At 37.6% G+C, this 20,651-nt stretch overlaps 1 non-coding gene across 1 annotated transcript; it reads right to left on the reverse strand.

The window, feature by feature from the left end:
• Positions 1 to 20,191: 20,191 nt before the first annotated feature.
• LOC142863409 (U6 spliceosomal RNA) lies at positions 20,192 to 20,298 on the reverse strand. The gene has a single exon (XR_012914177.1). It is a non-coding gene; the product is annotated as a U6 spliceosomal RNA (small nuclear RNA).
• Positions 20,299 to 20,651: the final 353 nt, after the last annotated feature.

Genomic DNA, 20,651 nt, shown 5'->3' on the forward strand with positions numbered 1-20,651 from the left:
ATCCTCTCTGGCTATGCAGCCAGCTGTTCCTAGCTACATACCGGCAGTGAGAAGTTCCCTTTCCAAACTGAACCTTTTCTGGGAATCACATGGGCTATTAATTTTACAATGGCAAATACAACTGCAGATGGCTGTGTGCAAGAAGGGGTTGCAGGATAAACATGCTAAGTTATCCACTTTCTGGGGCCAAAATGGAAATTTTTATTTTTTCTGTTACACTTATCTCAATAGCAATTAGAATCACAAGCTATTGCCAAGTTTCAGTTATACTTACTTATATGTGGTAAGGATATGAAAAGTTTGTTGTATTCAGATACTTCCTCAAGTGAGTCCTCATATTATTTTCATCATCAGTTTGGATGATTCTTTCTCTCTACACCCATTTCTTTATTTGATTTTACCATATGTAAATATGGTAAATTTGAGAATGTTAATCTGTAGATATTTATTATCTATATGTAATTTCCTGTGCATTTGAAAATATCAAGAAAAAACATGATCCTTGTCCTTAAAAATCTTGAAATCTAGTTAGAGCTGAGAGTCAAACTGTAAAAATGCTACACAAACATATTAATATTTTTGAAACCATAGCTATTTTGCAAACTACCAATTATTTAGCTATCCTTCTAAAGATAGTCTATGTACAAACTAAGCATATATTATGTACATATATATTTTTTAAAACAGTTGAAAGGAGGTTGTATATACTGTTATGTTCCTTGTTTTTCTTCACTGAACAGTATGTTTTGAAGGTTATTTCACAGCTGTACATATATTTCTGCTCCATTATTTTTAATAGCTTTATAGTATCTCATTATATAAAAAACAGTTATTTTCTTTTATTATCACCTTATTGTTTTAACCCCAACAGGTACACCAAACTTGATCATTTACCTCCTCAGTCTTGAATTGAAATGAATTTTAATTGATTACAAAAAACAGCTCTTAAAGAGAAAATTTTAGTAACATTGAGGATTTTGACACAGAAGTTTGGAACATTATTGAAACAAGCATATGTCCTTTCTCTCTATTTTGAAGGGGGTGACATTATTTGGATTTCCATTCTGGCTTATTTGTTTTAAAAAACAGCCTCATTAAATCACAATCATCACATAACAAATTCTAAGAAAGCATCGAAGGTCTTCCAAGTATGGAGCAATTATGGGAGTGATTTTAATAGTGGTACCATCATGTGTTATGGCCAAAAATGACAGTAAATGCAATCCCTTCCCCTTGTTCCATTCACATTTGAAACTGGGGATTTGGCTTCCTCTAGGTTTTTCTTTCTTTCTTTTTTAATCTTATTGTGGTAAGAACACTTGACATGAGATCTATCCTCTTATATTTTTAAGCATATAATGTTAATTATAGCAATGATGTACAGCAGATCTCTAGAACTTACTCATCTTGTATAATTGAGACTTTATGGCCATCAAATAGCAACTCCTCATTTCTCCCTCCTTCCAACTCCTGTCAACCATCATTCTATTCTCTCTTCTTAGAGTTTGACTATTTTAAATGCCTCATATAAGTGGAACCTTGCAGCTTTGTCTTTCTGTGTCTGGCTTATTTCACTTAGTGTAATGTTCTCAGAGTTCATCTATGTTGTAGCATATTTCAGGATCACCTTTTTGAAGGCTGAATAGTATTCCATTGTATGTACATACCACATTCTCATTTTCTATTTATCGGTTGATGGACATTTAGGTTATTTTCACATTTTAACTATTGTGAATAATGCTACAATGAAGATGGGAGTGCTAATACCTGAGATCCTGGTTTCAATTCTTTTGGATAAATAACCATAAGTGGGGCTGATGGATCATATGGTAGTTCTATTTTTTTGAGGAATCTTTATATCTTTATGCATGGTGGTTGAACTATTTTGCATTCTCACCAACAACGTACAAGGGTTTCAATTTCTCCACATCCTTGCTAACTCTTTCTGTCTTTTGTTTTTTTGATGCTAGCCATATTAAGAGGTGTGGGGTGATGTGTCATGGTGGTTTTTATTTGTATTTTCCTGATTAGTGATGTTGAGCATCTTTTCATATACCTATTGGCTATTTGTATGTCTTCTTGGGAGAAAGTTCAAGTTTTTAACCCATTTTAAAATCAAGTTATTAGGTTTTTTGTTACTGAGTTGTAGGAATTCTTTTTGTATTTTGGAAAACAACCCCTTATCTGATTATGGCTTGCAAATATTTTCTCCCATTCTGGACCCTGTCTTTTCACTTAGTAGATTGTTTCCTTTTCCTCACTCTTGTTTTTGATGTTGTTATTGTTTTTGTTTGCTTGTATGTTTTAAGGCAACATAAAAAGGGAAATGACATGCTAAGCAAATTTTAACTGGTAATTTAATATCTTTGACCATAAGAGCAGATGTGTATCATGTTTTAGAAATGCTAAGATTGTCTATATTATTGTTGAAGAAAAATGGAATCAATAATAGTTCAAGTGCCTATATTCTATTCTAAGTATTTTTAGTGCACTTAACTATTGTGCCAGGTGCTTTACATGCATGTCATTGAATCCCATGAATCCTCACATCATGTAAAGTAGACGTTCTACTTTACAGATGAAATAAACTTCCAGCTAAGCAACTCATCGAAGTTACACAGCAAGTAGCAAAGCTGAAATGGAGGTCTGGTTGTATTCAAAGCTCATTTTATTTCTGTTCTGCCACACTACCTCTAAGTCTTTGAAAACTGTAGATCGGAATGTTGTAAATATGCGTGCACACATATTCATGCACATCTACCCACAAACATCAACTACATTAATAATACTGAGACATTTGAGGTAACCTTTTGTTATAGATAGTTTAGACACCCAAATTACAATATTATACTCATCTTTTTCCTTTAACAACCTTTGGCCAGCACTGTCAACAAGTAACCAAATTAATGCATATAAATTTTATCTTACCCTCATTTTGTCTGTTTTGGAGTGGAGGTGGTGAAGTGAGTAGATGGAAAAGTCATTATTTAGTGTTCCCTATGTGCTATACTAAGCAAAGAGCTCTGTAAAATGTACATGGTGGAAGACCACCTATATCATATCAAAGCCCACTTTTCTTGAGGAAAAATTATTCCATGTAGCTCCCGTGGACTAAACTCTTCCTCCTTGCCTGTCAGAGGATGATTATATCATGCTTGAGCAGAATACACAATTTTCCTGGCCAAAAAGATTGGATCAGGGATGGATATATGACACAAGTTGTATAAATTTGATCTTTCCTTTGGACTTTTGCTATGATGATCAGGAACGGTGTTTTTCTCTCATTTGTTAGGAAAAATAGTTGTCAGGGTAAGCATTAGTGGCCATCTGAATCACAATGTACAGGCTCTTGCCTACAAATGAAACTGAGTAAAGCAGAACAAAAAGTTTGAGAGAAAGATTTGAATTCCTAATCACATCAGTCAAACTCCTTGATTCAGCTGTGCTTGAAGCTAGATTTATTGCCTTGAGTTTCCAATGACATGAGTCTTCTTGGAGAAATGGCTCATTCCATGGCTGGAATTACAAGATGAGTAGAGGTGCTAGAGAATGAGAAAGTGTGTAAACAGTAATTAGGGCATGTCAGAAGGACACAGGGACTAACTTGAAAGATCTCCCAATAGCTAAATCTGGGGCAATTTTAGCAAAACATAAATGATGACAATAATGGATTGTAGCCCATAGAATAAATACTTGTGAGTCCATACTGGTATGCGTAGTGGCCGCTACTGCTCCAGAGCTCTGTAGCAAAGGAATAATTACATGAAACACATAGGTTTAGAGAGAAGGGGAAAGGCCAAAGTCTAAAGGAGGAAATGGCCTCCTCAGCTAAGTTCCTCCCTGTTTTTATTTCCAAAGACACATGCAAAAAGTTCAGGGCCATTTGCTAATTTAACAACTTCCATACAGGTCAGCTGTTTTCAGCTGACCTTTGCACACAGCAAACAAGTAGCTGTGGACAGGTGTTTTCACTTGATCCTTCATTCACCTTGCTCATGTTCTTTCCATCCACCCATCCATCCTATGTTTTAGGCCCAGCCTCCACAATATAAATAAATACTTAAATGGACAAATCAGGGAAATGGGATAGCTCTTCCTTATGGTAGAATTCCAATTAATAAATTGTAGATATCTAGGATTCATGGTGAAAATAGAACTCACCATTGGCTAAACACCACAGTAATATTTGTTGTAGGCAATAATTATTGACAGATGCTACAATTAGTGGGTGGAAGTGTGATGAGAAATAGCATATTTGCATAGTTTCAAAGAATCATGCCACAAAATACTTATTGTTTACAAAGACAAAATAGTAACTCTACAGTGGAGAAACCTTGTATATGTCATCTTGATCAAATGATCAAAGTTATTAATAATATTACCAGCAATGAGACATATTGACACTTGTATCTCGAGATGATGCACTCAGATGCAGTATCATTTCTGTGATATTCTTACCAAAAATGCACAATTTCAATCTACAGCATGAGAAAATATCAGATAAACTCAAATTGAGATACTTCTGCAGAATAATTTGTCATTTTTCTTCAAACTTGTCAAGATCAAGAAACACAAAGACTGAGGAACTATTCCAGAAAGAGACTAAATAGATATGAAGTCTATATGCACTGTGGGATTGTAGGCCAGATAAAAGACATTATTAGGACAATTGCTAAAATTTGATTCAAATCTGTAGATTAATAGTATTTTATAAATGTTAATTTTTTTGTTTTAATAATTTTATTACAGTTACCAAGTTGTTTATATTAGGGAAATCTGGTCGAAAGGTATTTAAGAACTCTTTATGATATTTTTGCAATTTTTTAAAATAATTTTTTGAAAATTATTCTAAGTAAAAAGTTATTTCCTTGTTTTGTTGTCATTTTAAATTATTTTAGGCCATTTCTCTCTCATCTGAAACCTAAAATGCCCTAATTTAATAAAATATACTTGTCTAGTTTTTACAACAACCCTATAATATCAGGCATGAAATTAAGTCTTAGGTAGCTTAAAGAACTGTTCCAAGATCACACAATAAATATACCAAAGATTTGAACCAATGTCTGCCTAACTTCAAAATTTTATGTATATTTTCAAGATAATCAAACAACTACATAAGTAATCATTATTTTTAAATTTACCATATTCTCAAAACTTCTACCTTGTTCTGGAAAAGACTTGAGGCAGCATACTTGAGCGTTGGGTGCAGGCTAGGAAAAATAAAGGCAAAATATTAGAGAGTGTCTTGGTGTTTATGTTTTATAAGCATCTAAGTGGAACTCAGTAATTATATAGTGTAGGAGGACATGCCAATTAGCCTCAATATGGGCTTCCTCTAAAAATAATTAATGTTTGACAGACAGTATGATCAAATAAACCAGATAGCTGAGGCATTTTTCCAATGGGATATATACTTGGTTTAAATCTTTGATGAACTGCTTTCCTATATCGAAGTCGTTTAAATTTAAGGAAAAGCAAACAGTAGAGCATGTTAAAATATCCATTAACTAAACATCATGAAAGGGTATAAAATGCCTCCAGCTGCCAAAAAACAATTAGGCTGCAAATTTGCCTTTGGTTACCTAACCACACATTCCCTAAACATTTAGTTCTAATTAATTTTCTTCATTACACAACAATGCCTCTCCTAATTACACTAGAGAAATTCTATAAACCTACTAGCTATTCAAAGTCTTTACTGCACAAATTATTCTAGTAGCTCCCTATTATAAGCAAATCCTCACTCTAATTTATACATACCTCATCTCAGCAGACATGGGCTACTTAGTAAACCCTTGACAGCCAGGCAAACTAATTTTATATGTGACCATAATCCAAATTAGTAATTTTAGTGAGATATAACATCAATGATGAATAATTGAAAATATACCAAAGCAAAGGTGAAATGTACAAGCTCAAGAATCATGTAGTACCTGAATTCATACACATGTTGCCAAGGTTTGTGATCCCTGGATGAGCAATAGAGGCTGATTCAAAGAAACAAACCTCCTGTGCTTTCCTGATCTCACAATTGCAATGGGTAGGGCAGTGGCAGGCTGCAGGCAACAGAAGCAGTGAAGCAAGTATAGTGATATAAAGGACTGGATGGGTCATAGAACCACTGGCTTTTAAGGGTAGGCAAAAACCATCACTCAGTCAGTGAGGAAATCAGAACCCAGTGAACTGACATGATATGATATATTCAAGGTACTCAATTCCAGTCAGCAGAGCTAGGGGTAGAAATAGGACTCCCCAAGTTCAGGCCAGGGCTGACCAGAGCTGTCTACACAACACCGTATCATTCTAGAGACAGTTTAGTACAATTTATCAGAGCCCATTAGCTGGATGGTGACAATGTTTGTAAGTTGGACAAATGACAGTGTTTGATCCCTTGCTAAGCCATTTTTGGTTTCCTTTCCTAGCCACATAAATTTGTGATCTTATGTTATCTAAGTTGTGGAGGATGACACGTAGGCCCATCAGTACAAATGCATCCTTAGTATTCAAAGCTCAAAGCCAATTGAGGGTATTTTAGTAGCTTCTCTTTCTATGCCTGGAGCATGCTGATTAGGCAACAATTTCAGTCTAGGCCTGAGGATGGGCTTCTAATTCCATTTTTTTTAAAAAAGTGCTATCTCATGACATTAGGTGAAAAAAAAAATAACTTGTAGTTTTGCTCCTCCAAGTGTGGTCTATGAATCAGCAATATCCATATCACTTGCAAGATTATTAGCTCCCAAACCTATAGAACTAGAATATGCACTTAAACAAGATCCCCAGGTAATTCATATGCTCAAGGAAGTCTGAACAGCATGGGTCTGTAGCAGTGGTCCTCAAAGTTTAGCATGTGTCAGATTTATCTGGAGGGTACCCATCCCCAGAGATTTCTGGTTCAGTAGGTCTGAGCTGAGGCCTGAGCATTTCTAACGAGTGTCTGTGGAGGCTTCTGAGACAAAACCTTCTTGTGTTCTGATATAGACTTTTCATTTTGTCTAGGAATTGGGGCTTTTGGAGATTCAATTGCTGGAGTTTCTAGTAGCTAAGGAATCATGTCTTCTGGCCAGACATATTGTTCACTGAGTGTGGATTTGTGCAATCTTTTTAGATGATTCTGGCAATTCTGCATATTTGGGGATAGCAATAAGTCAGTAGTTCCCACTTTTAGAGAGAGGTTGCTGACAATGGAGATTCCTGGTCCCTACCACCACTACCCCACTAAAAACAAAAAAGAACCCTCCCCCTCCCAAATTAGTGGGTCCTGAATAAGGTCCAGAAATCTGCATTTTAAATAAACATCCAGATGATTCTGAGACAGGTGGCCAGTAGACATACTCTGAGAAGTGATGATTTAAATGATAGCATCATAGGGAAAGAACAGAACTTGTGCCCTCTCAGCAGCAGAGTGTCAATGTTTTCCCAATGCAGCAGCAAGTGCTTTTTATAATTTAGCAACTGAAACAGTTCTAGGAAATCAGTTGACTGGGCCTTCTTTCCCTCACTGATGCCCCAGTAGAACTTGTTCACTCCCCTTTCTTAATCATGTCTGGCCTGCAGTGAACACTCCAGCTGCCTGGTCTTTCATCTATTTATCCATCTTACAACTCCAATTAACCAGGTGCAGCCATCCATCTGGTTAATATGAGGACAAGCTGTTAATTTGTGAATGAAGGAAAAGGTGTCCAGATAACAAACACACTAGCAAGGGGCCCTGGAGTGAAACATTGACCTCAATCTATGCAAAGCAGGATGAAGGAACAGGGAAATTAATTTGTTGCAATAAAAGGAGGAATTGCCCCTGGTGGAGGGGTTGGGGGTAGGCGAATACAGAATTTAGGCAGCTCTTCATACTCATGTAAATTTCCCCAGGTCATCTCTGAATTCAGTAACTTTAGCTGTAAACTAAGAGATAACAGCACTTAATCTTCATCTAGGGAAGTTAAGAGACACCATGAGATCTGATAAGACAAACACTTTGTAAAATGCAACAGAAATCTTTGGTTGCTTTCTGTGCAGCATTTCTTTTTATTTATTTAATACAAATATATAGAGGAACCTATTTACATTTCATGCACACCCAACACTTTAGAATTAGTGTTTTCTAGTGAGCAGATTGTACATTTTACTATTTGATAGTCTGAAAGTTTGTGTCTGTTTTCAGTTTCTAAAATCCATAATAGAACAGCGCCCTCCAGCACACTCTTAAACTTTAGCTTGTATTGGAATGACCTGGAAAACTTGTTAAAACCCACCTGGATGGGCTTCTTTCTCAGAGTTCACTTTCTTTCTTAATTATGTTGATCCTGGACTATATTTTAAGAATCACTGCATTAAAATAGCACTTCCTCTGATTATAAAACATAAGCTTTTCTTCCTTTGAAAAGTTAATATCCTGCACCTCAAATTCCTACTCCTGTTTACCAGTTTAAAGGGAGTCCTATTCCAGATTTAGAGTTGAGCATGGTGGTAGGAAATATGCACCTGTGACCTTGAGTGCATGTCTGTAAAAAACACTGTGCTAAGCACAATTTCTCTCTATGTGTTTAAAAAGTTTTTAAAAAGCCTTCCAACTACCCCAGGAGTTTATGATCAAGCTGGGGAGACCAGATAGACCCTATAAACCACTTTATGAATAATTACTGAGCAAAACAAACTATAAATGCAAAACAGCATCGCAGAGGTTCCCAGGTGAGAACACAGTCACATTCCTAAAAGGAGAAATTGGGATTTAAATTCCAAATGCTCCGAAAATCTACTTTATCACTTCAGCTTTTTTTTTTTTTTTTTTTTTTACAGCCAGCTTGAGGCAAACCTCCTGACTTCAATCAGAGATGGGGTAAAACTTAGACCTCACTGTCTGCACTGCGTACTTAGATCAAGTTTGAAACTAGAGTTCTCAGAGTGTGATCTGTGGACCCTCTGTGGCAGGAATTGCCTTAGAAACCTGTTCAATGGGCATATTAAAAATGACCTACTGGAATAGAATTGGGAGCAAGGTCTGCGAAACTTCTCATTTAACCAGATCCCTAGATAAATCTTATGTTTGCCGTGAGAGGATGTGCTCCAGAAACTTCTCCCCAACCCCACCCAGTACGTCAAACTTTGAGATTACTACACTGTCTTTGAGGCAACTCTGTGCATCACGCATTAATAATCAGCAGTTGTAGAGAGATGTTTAGTTTTCAGTTTGAGCCTCAGCTATAATGTCCTAGCAGGAGCAAGTGATCCTGCCCCTGCAGGAGCCTTCCTCTCGCACCTACAAGAAGCATAGAGATCCATGCCAGACAGAGGGGGCAGGGAGAAAAGACTCTGATACGTATCTAAGAGGAGGAATCTAGATGGAGAGAAAAGGATTAGGGTCTGAGGGTGATCAGATGAGCCAGGTTGCTGCTGGTTGGGTCCTAGGGAGCTCAACAACAGACTAGGTTAAGAGGTAAACTTGCTTTTGTTTGTTTTTTTAAAAAAATAATTCGATTTCTAAAAAGAAAATAGTTATTCTGTTTATCCATGCTCTTTGTAAAGGGTAGATGATATGAGTATAAGGGCAGTAAATATAGTCCTGTGGTCCAATCGTGAACTTCAGGGAGGGGACAGTCTTTCTTCTTAAACTGCACTGAGCTCTTTTCTCATTATGAAATGAATACATATCCAATGCAGACCCCTAAAATTAGAAATAAGTGCAATGACATCGTAATCACACTAAATTAATCTGATGATGGTTACTGAGCACATATTGCTGTGGGATTTCTGATTATTAAAGAAATGGAACCACACTGTGCATTTGCAACCCGACATTTTTACCTAATATACAGCCTTCATTTTCCTACCTTAAAATATATTCTATGATTTGATTTTTTAAATGACTGTATAGCTTCCCACTGTATTGATATTATGTTTTATATATATAGTCATCGATGATAGTATATAGTATCCTTTGATGATTTCCAGCAAGATTTCTCTATTTTATACCTTTTCCTAGCTCTTGCCTAATGATAAGAGATAATGTTCTGATTATAGTAGCTATTACATCTCCCTCCTTCCAGACCAGTTAAGTTCTCACTTCATCTTTGGTGCTCACTGAAAGGAAATGTAACAATCCCAATCCATTGTATTTCATTCATTAATTCATTTATTTGGCAAATATTGAAGAAATGGAAGTAACTCAGACATAGATCCTGTCTTCCACAGGTTTTATTCTGGTGGAGCCCATGGGCAATATACAAGTAAAAATAAATATATAATGTGGTACCAAGTAGTGATAAGAATCACTTAAATTGGTCTAGATATATAACTGTTAATTGGAAGGACATTTGTTATATTACAAACACTATTATCATTGTCAGCAAAGTCAGGTTCTCAGGCTGAGGTCATGTAAGGACCTCTCCCCTTCAACATATGCTAAATTCTTGCTCAGTCACTGATGGTCTGGTTCCTCCTTTTATCTACCACATAAAAAACCTGTCTGATTATATAGCTTGATGCACGATAATTTTTAAATTAGATGGAAAGCATCAGGCCTCCTTTCTAAAACAGATCATTTTGTTTACAATGGCCTTGTCTTCAACTTGCTTTGCCTATTGCTTTTATGGTTTTTCTTTTACCTTTCCTTTTTTTTTTTTTTTTGAATCAATGAAGGGTGCATATTAGCTTGGGCAGTGTTGGGAGTTTAGTTTTTCTTTTCAAGTTGAGCAGAATGCTATTTATTGCGTATTTCTGGGGTCAAGCAAATCAATAAAAGAGGCCAACAAAAGCCCGCCCTTCAGGAGGCACAGGCTCGCTGCATGTGTGTGTGCAAAAGCCGGACCTTTATCTTTTAAGAAAAAGGGACAGATCCCAGCACTATCTGATCATTGTATCGGACAACAAATGAAGGAAAACCTGGGCAAAAATTTATTATAGTTTCTTCTTGAACTTTCAGATGTCCGTTCACTGATGAGCTTCTAATTAACCAGAAATCTGGCTCCCATGAGGTCAATAAAAATCTGACACTTTTTCAGAAATAATTTTAGAGTGACTTTCTGGTCATTTTAGAGAGCATTGAAGCATAAAAGCATTTTGCTTTCCAATGGAAGTTCTTTTCTATTAGTGCCAAAGATGCAATCTCTATGATCCTTTATATGTTTCTAAGCATCATAGCTAAACATCTCAAAGAATTTTCTCATTATTTTTCTATAATTCAAACCTATGCAAGCTTAAATGGAAGAATAATGATATCTAGGATTGGCTTGTGTAGACCCAGATGGGTTTTGCATATTTTCATTACACATTTATTTGGTAATCTGAGGAAGTTATTTTGATTCTTATATAACCAGTTCCTCAAACAGAATAAAGTCAGAATAAAGGAAACCATCAAGGTGTATGAATATACCCACAGTAGAAGAAAATATCCTTTCAGTTCTCCCTTTTCTTTGTGAAAAGGGAGTTAGGAAGTACAAGTTCAAAAGTTGGTAAGTCTGACCACTGTAGAATTTGTTTCCTTAACGTGGCATGTTTTTGCAGGTTAAAAAAAAAAGGTTGGATCAATTCTGAGGGACGTTGTGTGGGATCTTTCTGGAAGAAGTCTTTGTAAGTGTCAAAACTTTTTAGGTAATGCTTTTTAAATGGGTAAGGAGGGAAATGATAAACTGAAATAATACCTTTCAGAAGTGCTGGTAGAGTCTCAGACCTACTATCCATGTTGACACAGAACCCTTAGTCCTTGTTTAGAGCTTATTGATGTTTTTCATTCTAAATATTTTTAATCTATATATATGAGGCGCGAAGAGTTCAAAATTACGAACTTTCAAAATATTTTTGCAAGAATACAAAGAACTCGTTTTTAGTAAAAATCACCGATTGTGAAAAATTTGCGCCATTTATTTCATCGTTTTTATGTCTTTATATATAAACGTAGCTTTTTTCCTGAATTACTTGAGAGTAAATTGTAGACATTATGCACCTGTAACCATAAATGTATAGTTTGTATTTCCTAAGAACAAAGATATTCTCACAGTACAATGATCAATTCTGGAAACTTTATATAGATATGATATTCCTATCTAAACCACAGCTTATGGTTAAAATTTGACAAGTTTCCCAATAATGTTCTATATGGCTTTTTTTGGGGGGGTTTAGGATCAAAGTTAGTATCTCGCATTGCATTTAGTTGTCTTGTGTCTTTGTTCTTTGATCTGATCAGCTACTCTTTCTTTATCTTTCTTGGTATCAAGTATCAACACTGTTTAAGAGAATAGGCCAATTATGTTGTAAAATGTCCATCAGTTTGGGTTTCCCCAGTGCTTCCTCACAATTAGATTCCGGTTATTCATTTTTAGCAGGAATACTAACCGTGCATCATATCAGGGGACCCATTCTATCTATTTGCTCTGTTACTGGGGACGTTAACTTTTTTTTTTTTTTTTTTTTTTTTTTTGAGACAGAGTCTCGCTTTGTTGCCCAGGCTAGAGTGAGTGCCGTGGCGTCAGCCTAGCTCACAGCAACCTCAAACTCCTGGGCTCGAGTGATCCTTCTGCCTCAGCCTCCCGGGTAGCTGGGACTACAGGCATGCGCCACCATGCCCAGCTAATTTTTTTTTATATATATATCAGTTGGCCAATTAATTTCTTTCTATTTATAGTAGAGACGGGGTCTCGCTCTTGCTCAGGCTGGTTTTGAACTCCTGACCTTGAGCAATCCGCCCGCCTCGGCCTCCCAAGAGCTAGGATTACAGGCGTGAGCCACAGCGCCCGGCCGGGACGTTAACTTTGACACCCTCGCCCCCGCAGGAGTGGGGAACCTGTGGCCTTAAGTTGAAATGTGGCCTTCCTGGTCCTTAACTGCAGCCTTTTGACTGAATCCAAATTTTATGCAACAAATCCTTTTATTTAAAGGGGTGCAGCAGAAAACGTTGAAGCTTTTCTTGCCTCCGTTGGTGCTTAAAAAAGAACAAACTTGAAATCAGAAGGCAGTAGTTGCCTACCCCTGAGGCTGTCTGCCAGACTGCTCCACCAGAACACTATTATTTTGCCCTTTGTAATTGATAATTCGTCAGGCAGTGTTTTCAGAATATGTAAATATCCTCTTCCTCCTTGACCTTCCACCCACTAGTTTTAGCATCTGTTATTGTTTTGGTGGCTGCAGGATGGGGATTTTTTAACTCCATAATTGATCTACATTTATGAGCTGACTTTCTGCCATAAGGAAGAATTTTCCCTTTTCCTTTATTTAATTGTTCACTCATTTATTGATATCAGTATGGGCTCATGGATTCTTGTTTTATTCACTAGTTTATAATTCATTACTATAATTTTTTGATACTTAAATTTATTTATGATGTACATATTTATTTATTTAGAAACAGAGTCTCGCTCTGTCTCCCAGGCTGGAGTGTAGTGGTGCTGCTCACTGCAAATTCTAATTCCTGGGCTCAAGGGCTGCTCCTGTCTCAGCCTCTTGAGTATCTGGGACTACAGGTATGTGCCACCAAGCCCAGTTAATTTTTAAAAGTTTTTGTAGAGACAGGGGCCTTCCATTATTGCCCAGGTTGGTCTTGAACTCCTGGTCTCAAGTGATCCTCCCACCTTGGCTTCCCAAAGTGCTGGGATTATAGGTCTGAGCCAGTGCACTCCACCTTCACATTTTTTTGTTGATGCTCAAATTGTGCCCAGATTTGGTCAGTGGGACTCCTTCAGGTTGGCGTCTGTGTTTTCTTGGCATGTTTCCAACATGTTTTAAGTACTTCCATGTTTTCTGGCACAAGACATTCCAGGCTTATCTTGTATTTTTCCTGCCCCAGCCCTGGAATCAGCCATTTCTCCAAGGAGCTCTGATTCCCCTTAGTAGGAAATGGTATTTAGAAATTAAGGTGTTTATAATGAATTCCTCATTGATAAAGGTAAATTTTGTTGTTTTCTTGGAGTTTACATTTTGGTAGAAAGTAAGAGAGCCTTTAGTGTAGTTCTGTTTTTATTCGTTGTGCTTACTATTTGGTGGATATTTTAACAAGAAAATTAAGCCCCTTTGTTTTGAAAAGTAACTTAAAATATAATTTTCAGTTTTTGCTTGAATTGGTGTTCGAATTTTCTTCTCCTTCTTTTCCATTTCTTTGTGTTTTTTTCCTCTGGTTTCTGAGAGGTATCCTCAACTTTATCTTTCAACCCTGCTGTTTAGATTTTTATTTCTGCTATTTTTTTTTTTTTTTTTTTGAGACAGAGTCTCTTTCTGTTGTCCAGTCTAGAGTGCCATGGCATCAGCCCAGCTCACAGCAACCTCGAACTCCTGGTCTCAAACTATCCTCCTGCTTCAGCCTCCCAAGTAGCTGGGACTACAGGCACGTGTCACCATGCCTGGCTAATTTTTTCTATTTTGAGTAGAGACTGATCTTGCTCTTGCTCATGTGGTCTCAAATTCCTGACCTCAAGTGATCCTCCTGCCTGGGGCTCCCAGAGTGCTAGGATTATAGGTGTGAGCTGCCACTCCTGGCTCCGGCCCTGCTATCATACTTTTAGCAGCTTTATATATTAATTTTAAATAAAAAATAGTGTGCTGTTTTTGTTTCATGGATAAATATTTCCCATTAGCTTGCTGAAGATATTAATGGAAGTGTTTAATTTGAAGTTTTCATTTTCCAATACGTTCTTTCTTCATGTTGTTTGTACATGTGTGCATATGTGAGTGTGTTTTGTTTGTTTACTTGTTTTTCCTTTTTCGTGTTAGAAGATTTCCTCAAATGTCTGTTGATCCTTGACTGTCTGTTCATTTAAAATAATAGATTTTATTTTTTAGAGCAGTTTTAGGTTCAGAGCAAAACTGAGCAGAAAGCACAGGGATTTCCCATGCCTCCCACCCCCATGCACACACCACACAGCCGCCCCCACTATTGACGGGCACCAGAGTGGTACATCTGTTACAACTGATGAACTTTCACATCATTATCTCCCAAGTCCATAGTTTACATTAGGATTCACTCTTGATATTGTCATTCTACGGATTTTGACAAATGTTTAACGACATATATCCACCATTATAGTATCATAAAGAACAGTTTCACTGCCTCAGAATCCTCTGTGCTCCATCCAGTCATCCCTCTGCCTGCGCCCTGGCCCCAGCAACCATTGATCATTTCATTGTCTCCATGGTTTTGCCTTTTCCAGAATGTTATATAGTTGGAGTCATACAAGTCTGCTCATTTTTAAGAACAGAGCATAAAAAACTGGAGACAGAGAGTAGGAATTGTCAACTGTGAATATGACTATAAGGTGACTTCACTAGCTATCTCTGTAGGGTACCCCAAATATCAGTATTGCTAGGTTTCTCCTTTTTGGCTGGTCAGATCCCCTAGAGAAGTGTTTTGCCATGTCCTGCCTCGAGGCAGGCAGGACATAATTTGAGATGTCAACATTCTGGGTTCAGGTGAGGGAGGAAGGCTGGGGGTCTCAGGTTGTGGTAATAAACTTTCCCTCAATTCCTCTGGTTTTGGTTGAAGATCCCTGTCTTGGACTCTGTATGACCCTCACTGGCTCTCTGTGCAGAGTGGAGGAGGGAGTCTGTGTATCTAATCTAACTGTTTATGAAACAGACTCTATCAATTTTCTAGTTTTTTAGTCCCATTCTTACTCCACACTCCCTAAAGCATCTAATGTCGCAGACTCCTGTCCATTTTGGGTTCTGATGTGTTGTTTCTTAAATCTCCCTCCTGCCAATTTAGGGTCCTGTTTTCCCAGGCCTGCTAAATCAATTACATCTTAATCCATTTTCCAGATCCCCAAATTTTATTTTCGTTTTCTTTTCTGTTCTTTGTCCTAACGAGTTTATGTCTTTTTCTTTTTAAATCCCCTTACTATTGATATAGAGAGGTTTTGGAAGGGAGAGCAGATAATGGATGTGTTCTACCTGCTGAATTTTATTGAAAGTCTTCCGATTCTTTTTGTTGTGTTTTTATTCCCATGGCGATGAAGCATATTCTTGGTCAAGAAGCCCCCCTAGTTTATCTCTCTGTGCCATTCTTACAGTTACAAACTCTAGGGGGAGACAGATTTGTCTTCCAACAGTGGTTTGGCAAGTACTACCTTTGTGACCTCAGCCAAGTCAGTTCATCTCTCCATCCTCAATTTTCTCACTTGTAAAATAATGAAGATTGAACTAGTACTTATCTCATATGAATGTTTTAAGAATTAGCTGAAACAACAGGTGCTAACGTGATATCACAGTGCCTGCTATGTAGCAGGTGCTCAGAAAATGGCTGTCCTATGCCCTCAGCCTATCCTTGATGACAGTGTAAGATGTGCTCACAAAATGGTCAAAAGAGCTATGACATTTTCAGGAATTGAGCCTGTTTCTGAAATGCTAGTTTTTGTAAAAGGGAATCTGTATGTCTCACCCAGATGTAGCCATTTGACATTCAAAGCAAAGTGATCCAGTACACAGGCAAAGGGCCTGATGCATTCATTCATTGACTCACTCATTAACTCATTCAACAAAGAGCCCACTGTGTGGAGCATTTTTATTATTTTTATTTTTAAAATTAACTAATAAATCTAGAGATAATATCTCTCTCTATCTCCCAGCTGGAGTGCAGTGGAACAATTATAGCTACTACAGTCTCTAACTTCTAGGATCAAACAATCCTCCTGCCTCAGCCTCCTGAGTAGCTGGGACTACAGGTGTGTGCCACCATGCATGGCTAATTTTTAAATTTTTTGAAGGGATGGTCTTGCTCTATTGCCCACCTATGACATCCTAGCCTGAAGTGATCCTCCTGCCTTGGCCTCCAAAAGTGTTGGGATTACAGGTGTGAGCTGCCATGCCCAGTTGTGTGTGGAACATTTTAAAGTAAATATTATGTATACTGTCAGCGTATCACTAAATACTTCAGAATCTCAAAATGGGACATTCTTTCATAAGACTTTATAGAATTAAAAAAATGTCCTTAATATTATCTAATAACTAGTGCATATTGCTTTATTAAACATTTTTTTCTAAATGCTCTATTTACTGACTTGGTTTCTAAATGTGGTCTGTTTATTATATTTTGATTCTTACATTTCTATTTTATTTTAGCTTCTTTTCCACATTAGAACATGTCCTTTTCCTTTCTTTTCCTCTGTGTCTTTGCTTGTGGAAGAAACATGGTAATTGTCCCATGGAAAAGTCCCACATTCTGGATTTGACTGATGCTTCCTTGTGGTGCAGATTGACATGCTCTACCATCCAGTTTTCTGTGTGAGTGAGAAGGTAGAACTAAAGGCATATTAATTCTGCATCAGTTCATTTTTTATTCATTTTTTTTTTTTTTTTTTTTGAGACAGAGTCTCGCTTTGTTGTCCAGGCTAGAGTGAGTGCCGTGGCGTCAGCCTAGCTCACAGCAACCTCAATCTCCTGGGCTCGAGAGATCCTTCTGCCTCAGCCTCCCAAGTAGCTGGGACTACAGGCATGCGCCACCATGCCCGGCTAATTTTTTTTTATATATACATATCAGTTGGCCAATTAATTTCTTTCTATTTATAGTAGAGACGAGGGTCTCGCTCTTGCTCAGGCTGGTTTTGAACTCCTGACCTTGAGCAATCCGCCCGCCTCGGCCTCCCAGAGAGCTAGGATTACAGGCGTGAGCCACCGCGCCCGGCTTTTTTTTTTTTTTGAGGCAGAGTCTCAGTCTGTTGCCCTGGCTAGAGTGCCATGGCGTCAGCCTAACTCACAGCAACCTCAAACTCCTGGGCTCAAGCAATCCTTCTGCATCAGTCTCGTGAGTAGCTGGGACTATAGGCATGTGCCACCATGCCTGGCTAATTTTTTCTATGGATTTTTAGTTGGCCAATTAATTTCTTTCTATTTTTAGTAGAGACAGGTCTCATTCTTGCTCAGGCTGGTTTTGAACTCCTGACCTTGAGTGATCCACCCACCTTGGCCTTGTTTTTAAATAATACATAATAGTGGTGCCGCGTATTCTGTGTTTCATCACATATGTAGTATGTAATGTTTTGTTGTTCAGCTTTTAGTGATATAAATATTAATCAGGATTCAGGTGGTACTAGATCTTATCCTTTCAGTGTAAAATTTCCCATCAACATTTTGCTTAACCTTTTTTTTAATCATCTATTGCTGACTCCTATGAGTTGAATTGTGTCCCCTCCAAAAAGATACATTGAAATTCTAAATCCTGGTACCTATGAATGTAATCTTATTTAGAAATAAGATCTTTTCAGATATGCTCAAGTTAAGATGAAATCGGGAGGGTGGGCCTAAATCCAATATGACCGGTGTCCTTATGAGAAGAGGAGAATGCCGTGTGAAGACAGAAACACATGGAGGGACACCATGTGATGACAGAGGCAGAGCTTGAAATGACACAGCCAGTGAATGCCAAGGATTATTGAGGCCATCACAGAATTGAGAAAGGGACAAGGAAGGATTCTATTAGAGTCTCAGAAGGAGCACAGCTCAGCTGACCCCTGGATGTTGGACTTCCAGGCCCCCAAATTACGAGAGAATAAACTTTTTTTTTTTGAGACAGAGTCTCACTCTGTCACCTGGGCTAGAGTGTTGTGGCATCAACGTAGCTCACAGCAACCTCACACTCTTGGGCTCAAGCAATCTTCCTGCCTCAGCCTCCCAAGTAGCTGGGACTATAGGTACCTGCCATGAAGACTGGCTAATTTTTCTATTTTTGGAAGAGATGGGGTCTCACTCTTGCTCAGGCTGGTCTCCAACTCCTGAACTCAAGCAATCCTCCCACCTCAGCCTCCCAGAGTGCTACAGTTACAGGCGTGAGCTGTAATTGTAGCGTGCCTGGCCTTCTATTGTTTTAAGTTACCCAGTTTAGGGTGGTTTGGTATAGCAATCCCAGGAAACTAATACAATAACCATTGCCTGGTTTGGTTATTTCATCGAAGGTTGAGAAATGGTGATTTTTGAACTATATCATTTTTTTTCTCCATTTGTTAGCAGGAATTCCTTTGGATGGAAAAATTTTCTTTCCTTCATTAAGGCTATTTTCATGGCCTTGAAGTTTATTTACCCTAGAGGGATATAGTATATGCTGACCTCTTTTATTTCCCTTTCATTCCCAAATATCAAAATAATGAGCTGGTGCTCTAACTTACTTTCCCTCTTTCCCCCTTTCCCCCTTTGAATGTATTATGAACTTATGAGGAGAGCTTATTTAAAGAAAAATGTCATTAATAAATTATTTTGGGCCTCTGAGTTTCTCCCTGTTATAAATGAAATGCAGGATCGGTATCTTTCCTTTGAGTAAAATGTATACCAACAAAAATGATCTTGTTAGGATGTCTAAAACAATGCCTTCTGGTGCCCCAATAGGAGTCTATCTAAGTTCCAGTAGGACTGAAGTTGAGTTTGGTTCAGACAATTCTCTGAATACCAGTATAATATTGGGTATAGTTGTATCACTGTTTGTTTTCCAGTTTGATAAATCTTATATCTCCTTGGATCTATGGCCATGTTTAATTCTGTAATAGAATTAAATTTAGATGTACCCTCAACATTTCTTTCTATCTCAAAACCATTATGAACTCTGAATAGAATCCCTCCTTTTATGGGGTAGATGAGCAACATTACAAGAAATTACAGCATAGCAACTGGATGGAGATTTTTGATTACTATGATCTTGTCTTCAAAAATAAAAATTTGGGTATGAGAGTCAGTGTATGTGAGGGAAAAGGACAAATGACTTAAAATTGGAAAGGTCTTGAAAAATCTTATTTTATAGTCTTAGCTGTATTTTATCTCTGCTCACTACATTCAAGCTCCTTTAGAGAAAGACTGTGTCTAACTTGTCATTATATCTCCCAAACATTCAGTTTAATGTTTTAATAGAGTAGATGCTCAATAAATAAATGAATTTAATTAGAACTTGGTGTAATTAAATTTCCTCAAAAGACCAATATACTGTAGGCAAATTTAGCACAATGAACATGATGTGAGAAGATGGAATGGATCCAATTACCATAAAAAGTATGCATTAACTATAGATGAAATGATATGGAAATACAGTGATAAAGATGCCTACAATATAAAGCAGGTATGTTGTAACATGGTATCCCATCATATAATGAAAAATGGCAGGTAATATTTCAATATGAATTTAAAAAAATTAGAATATTGTGTGTGTGCATGTGCGTGTATATAATGGGCTTTATTAGTCACTATGCAATTAAGCAAAAATAAATCATGAAATGTTTCTATTTTTAAAATTTTTATTTTAAATATGGAACGCTTCACAGATTCGCATGTCATTCTTGCACAGGGGCTATGCTAATCTTCTTTGTATCGTTCTAATTTTGGTATATGTGCTGCTGAAGTGAGCACCAAAATAATTCAACAGAAGGAATTCAATATAGGGAAATGCTTACAAGGTTAGACTGGTGAAACAGCAAGAAGGGAATACGAAAGTATCACAGAGATAGTAACTCTGGGCAGCAGCTACCGCACCTAGGAATGAGAAACGTAAGAGGTGATCAGCACCTTTGAGGAGGGAGCTGCCCAGCTCTTGCTGGTACCTTTCAAAGGAGCACCATGGGAATAGGTCTGGGAGTGCTGAAAGGATGGAGGCTGGGTGGAACCAGCTGCTCTTCTTGGGCCCAGTGTTACTGCTGGGGTGATACAGACAGGAATGGCAAGCAAACAGGAGGTGGGACTTCCTCTCCCTCTTGCTTTCCAAT

The sequence above is a fragment of the Microcebus murinus genome, chromosome 21 (assembly GCF_040939455.1).
Source record: "Microcebus murinus isolate Inina chromosome 21, M.murinus_Inina_mat1.0, whole genome shotgun sequence".
NCBI classification, from domain to species: Eukaryota; Metazoa; Chordata; class Mammalia; order Primates; family Cheirogaleidae; genus Microcebus; species Microcebus murinus.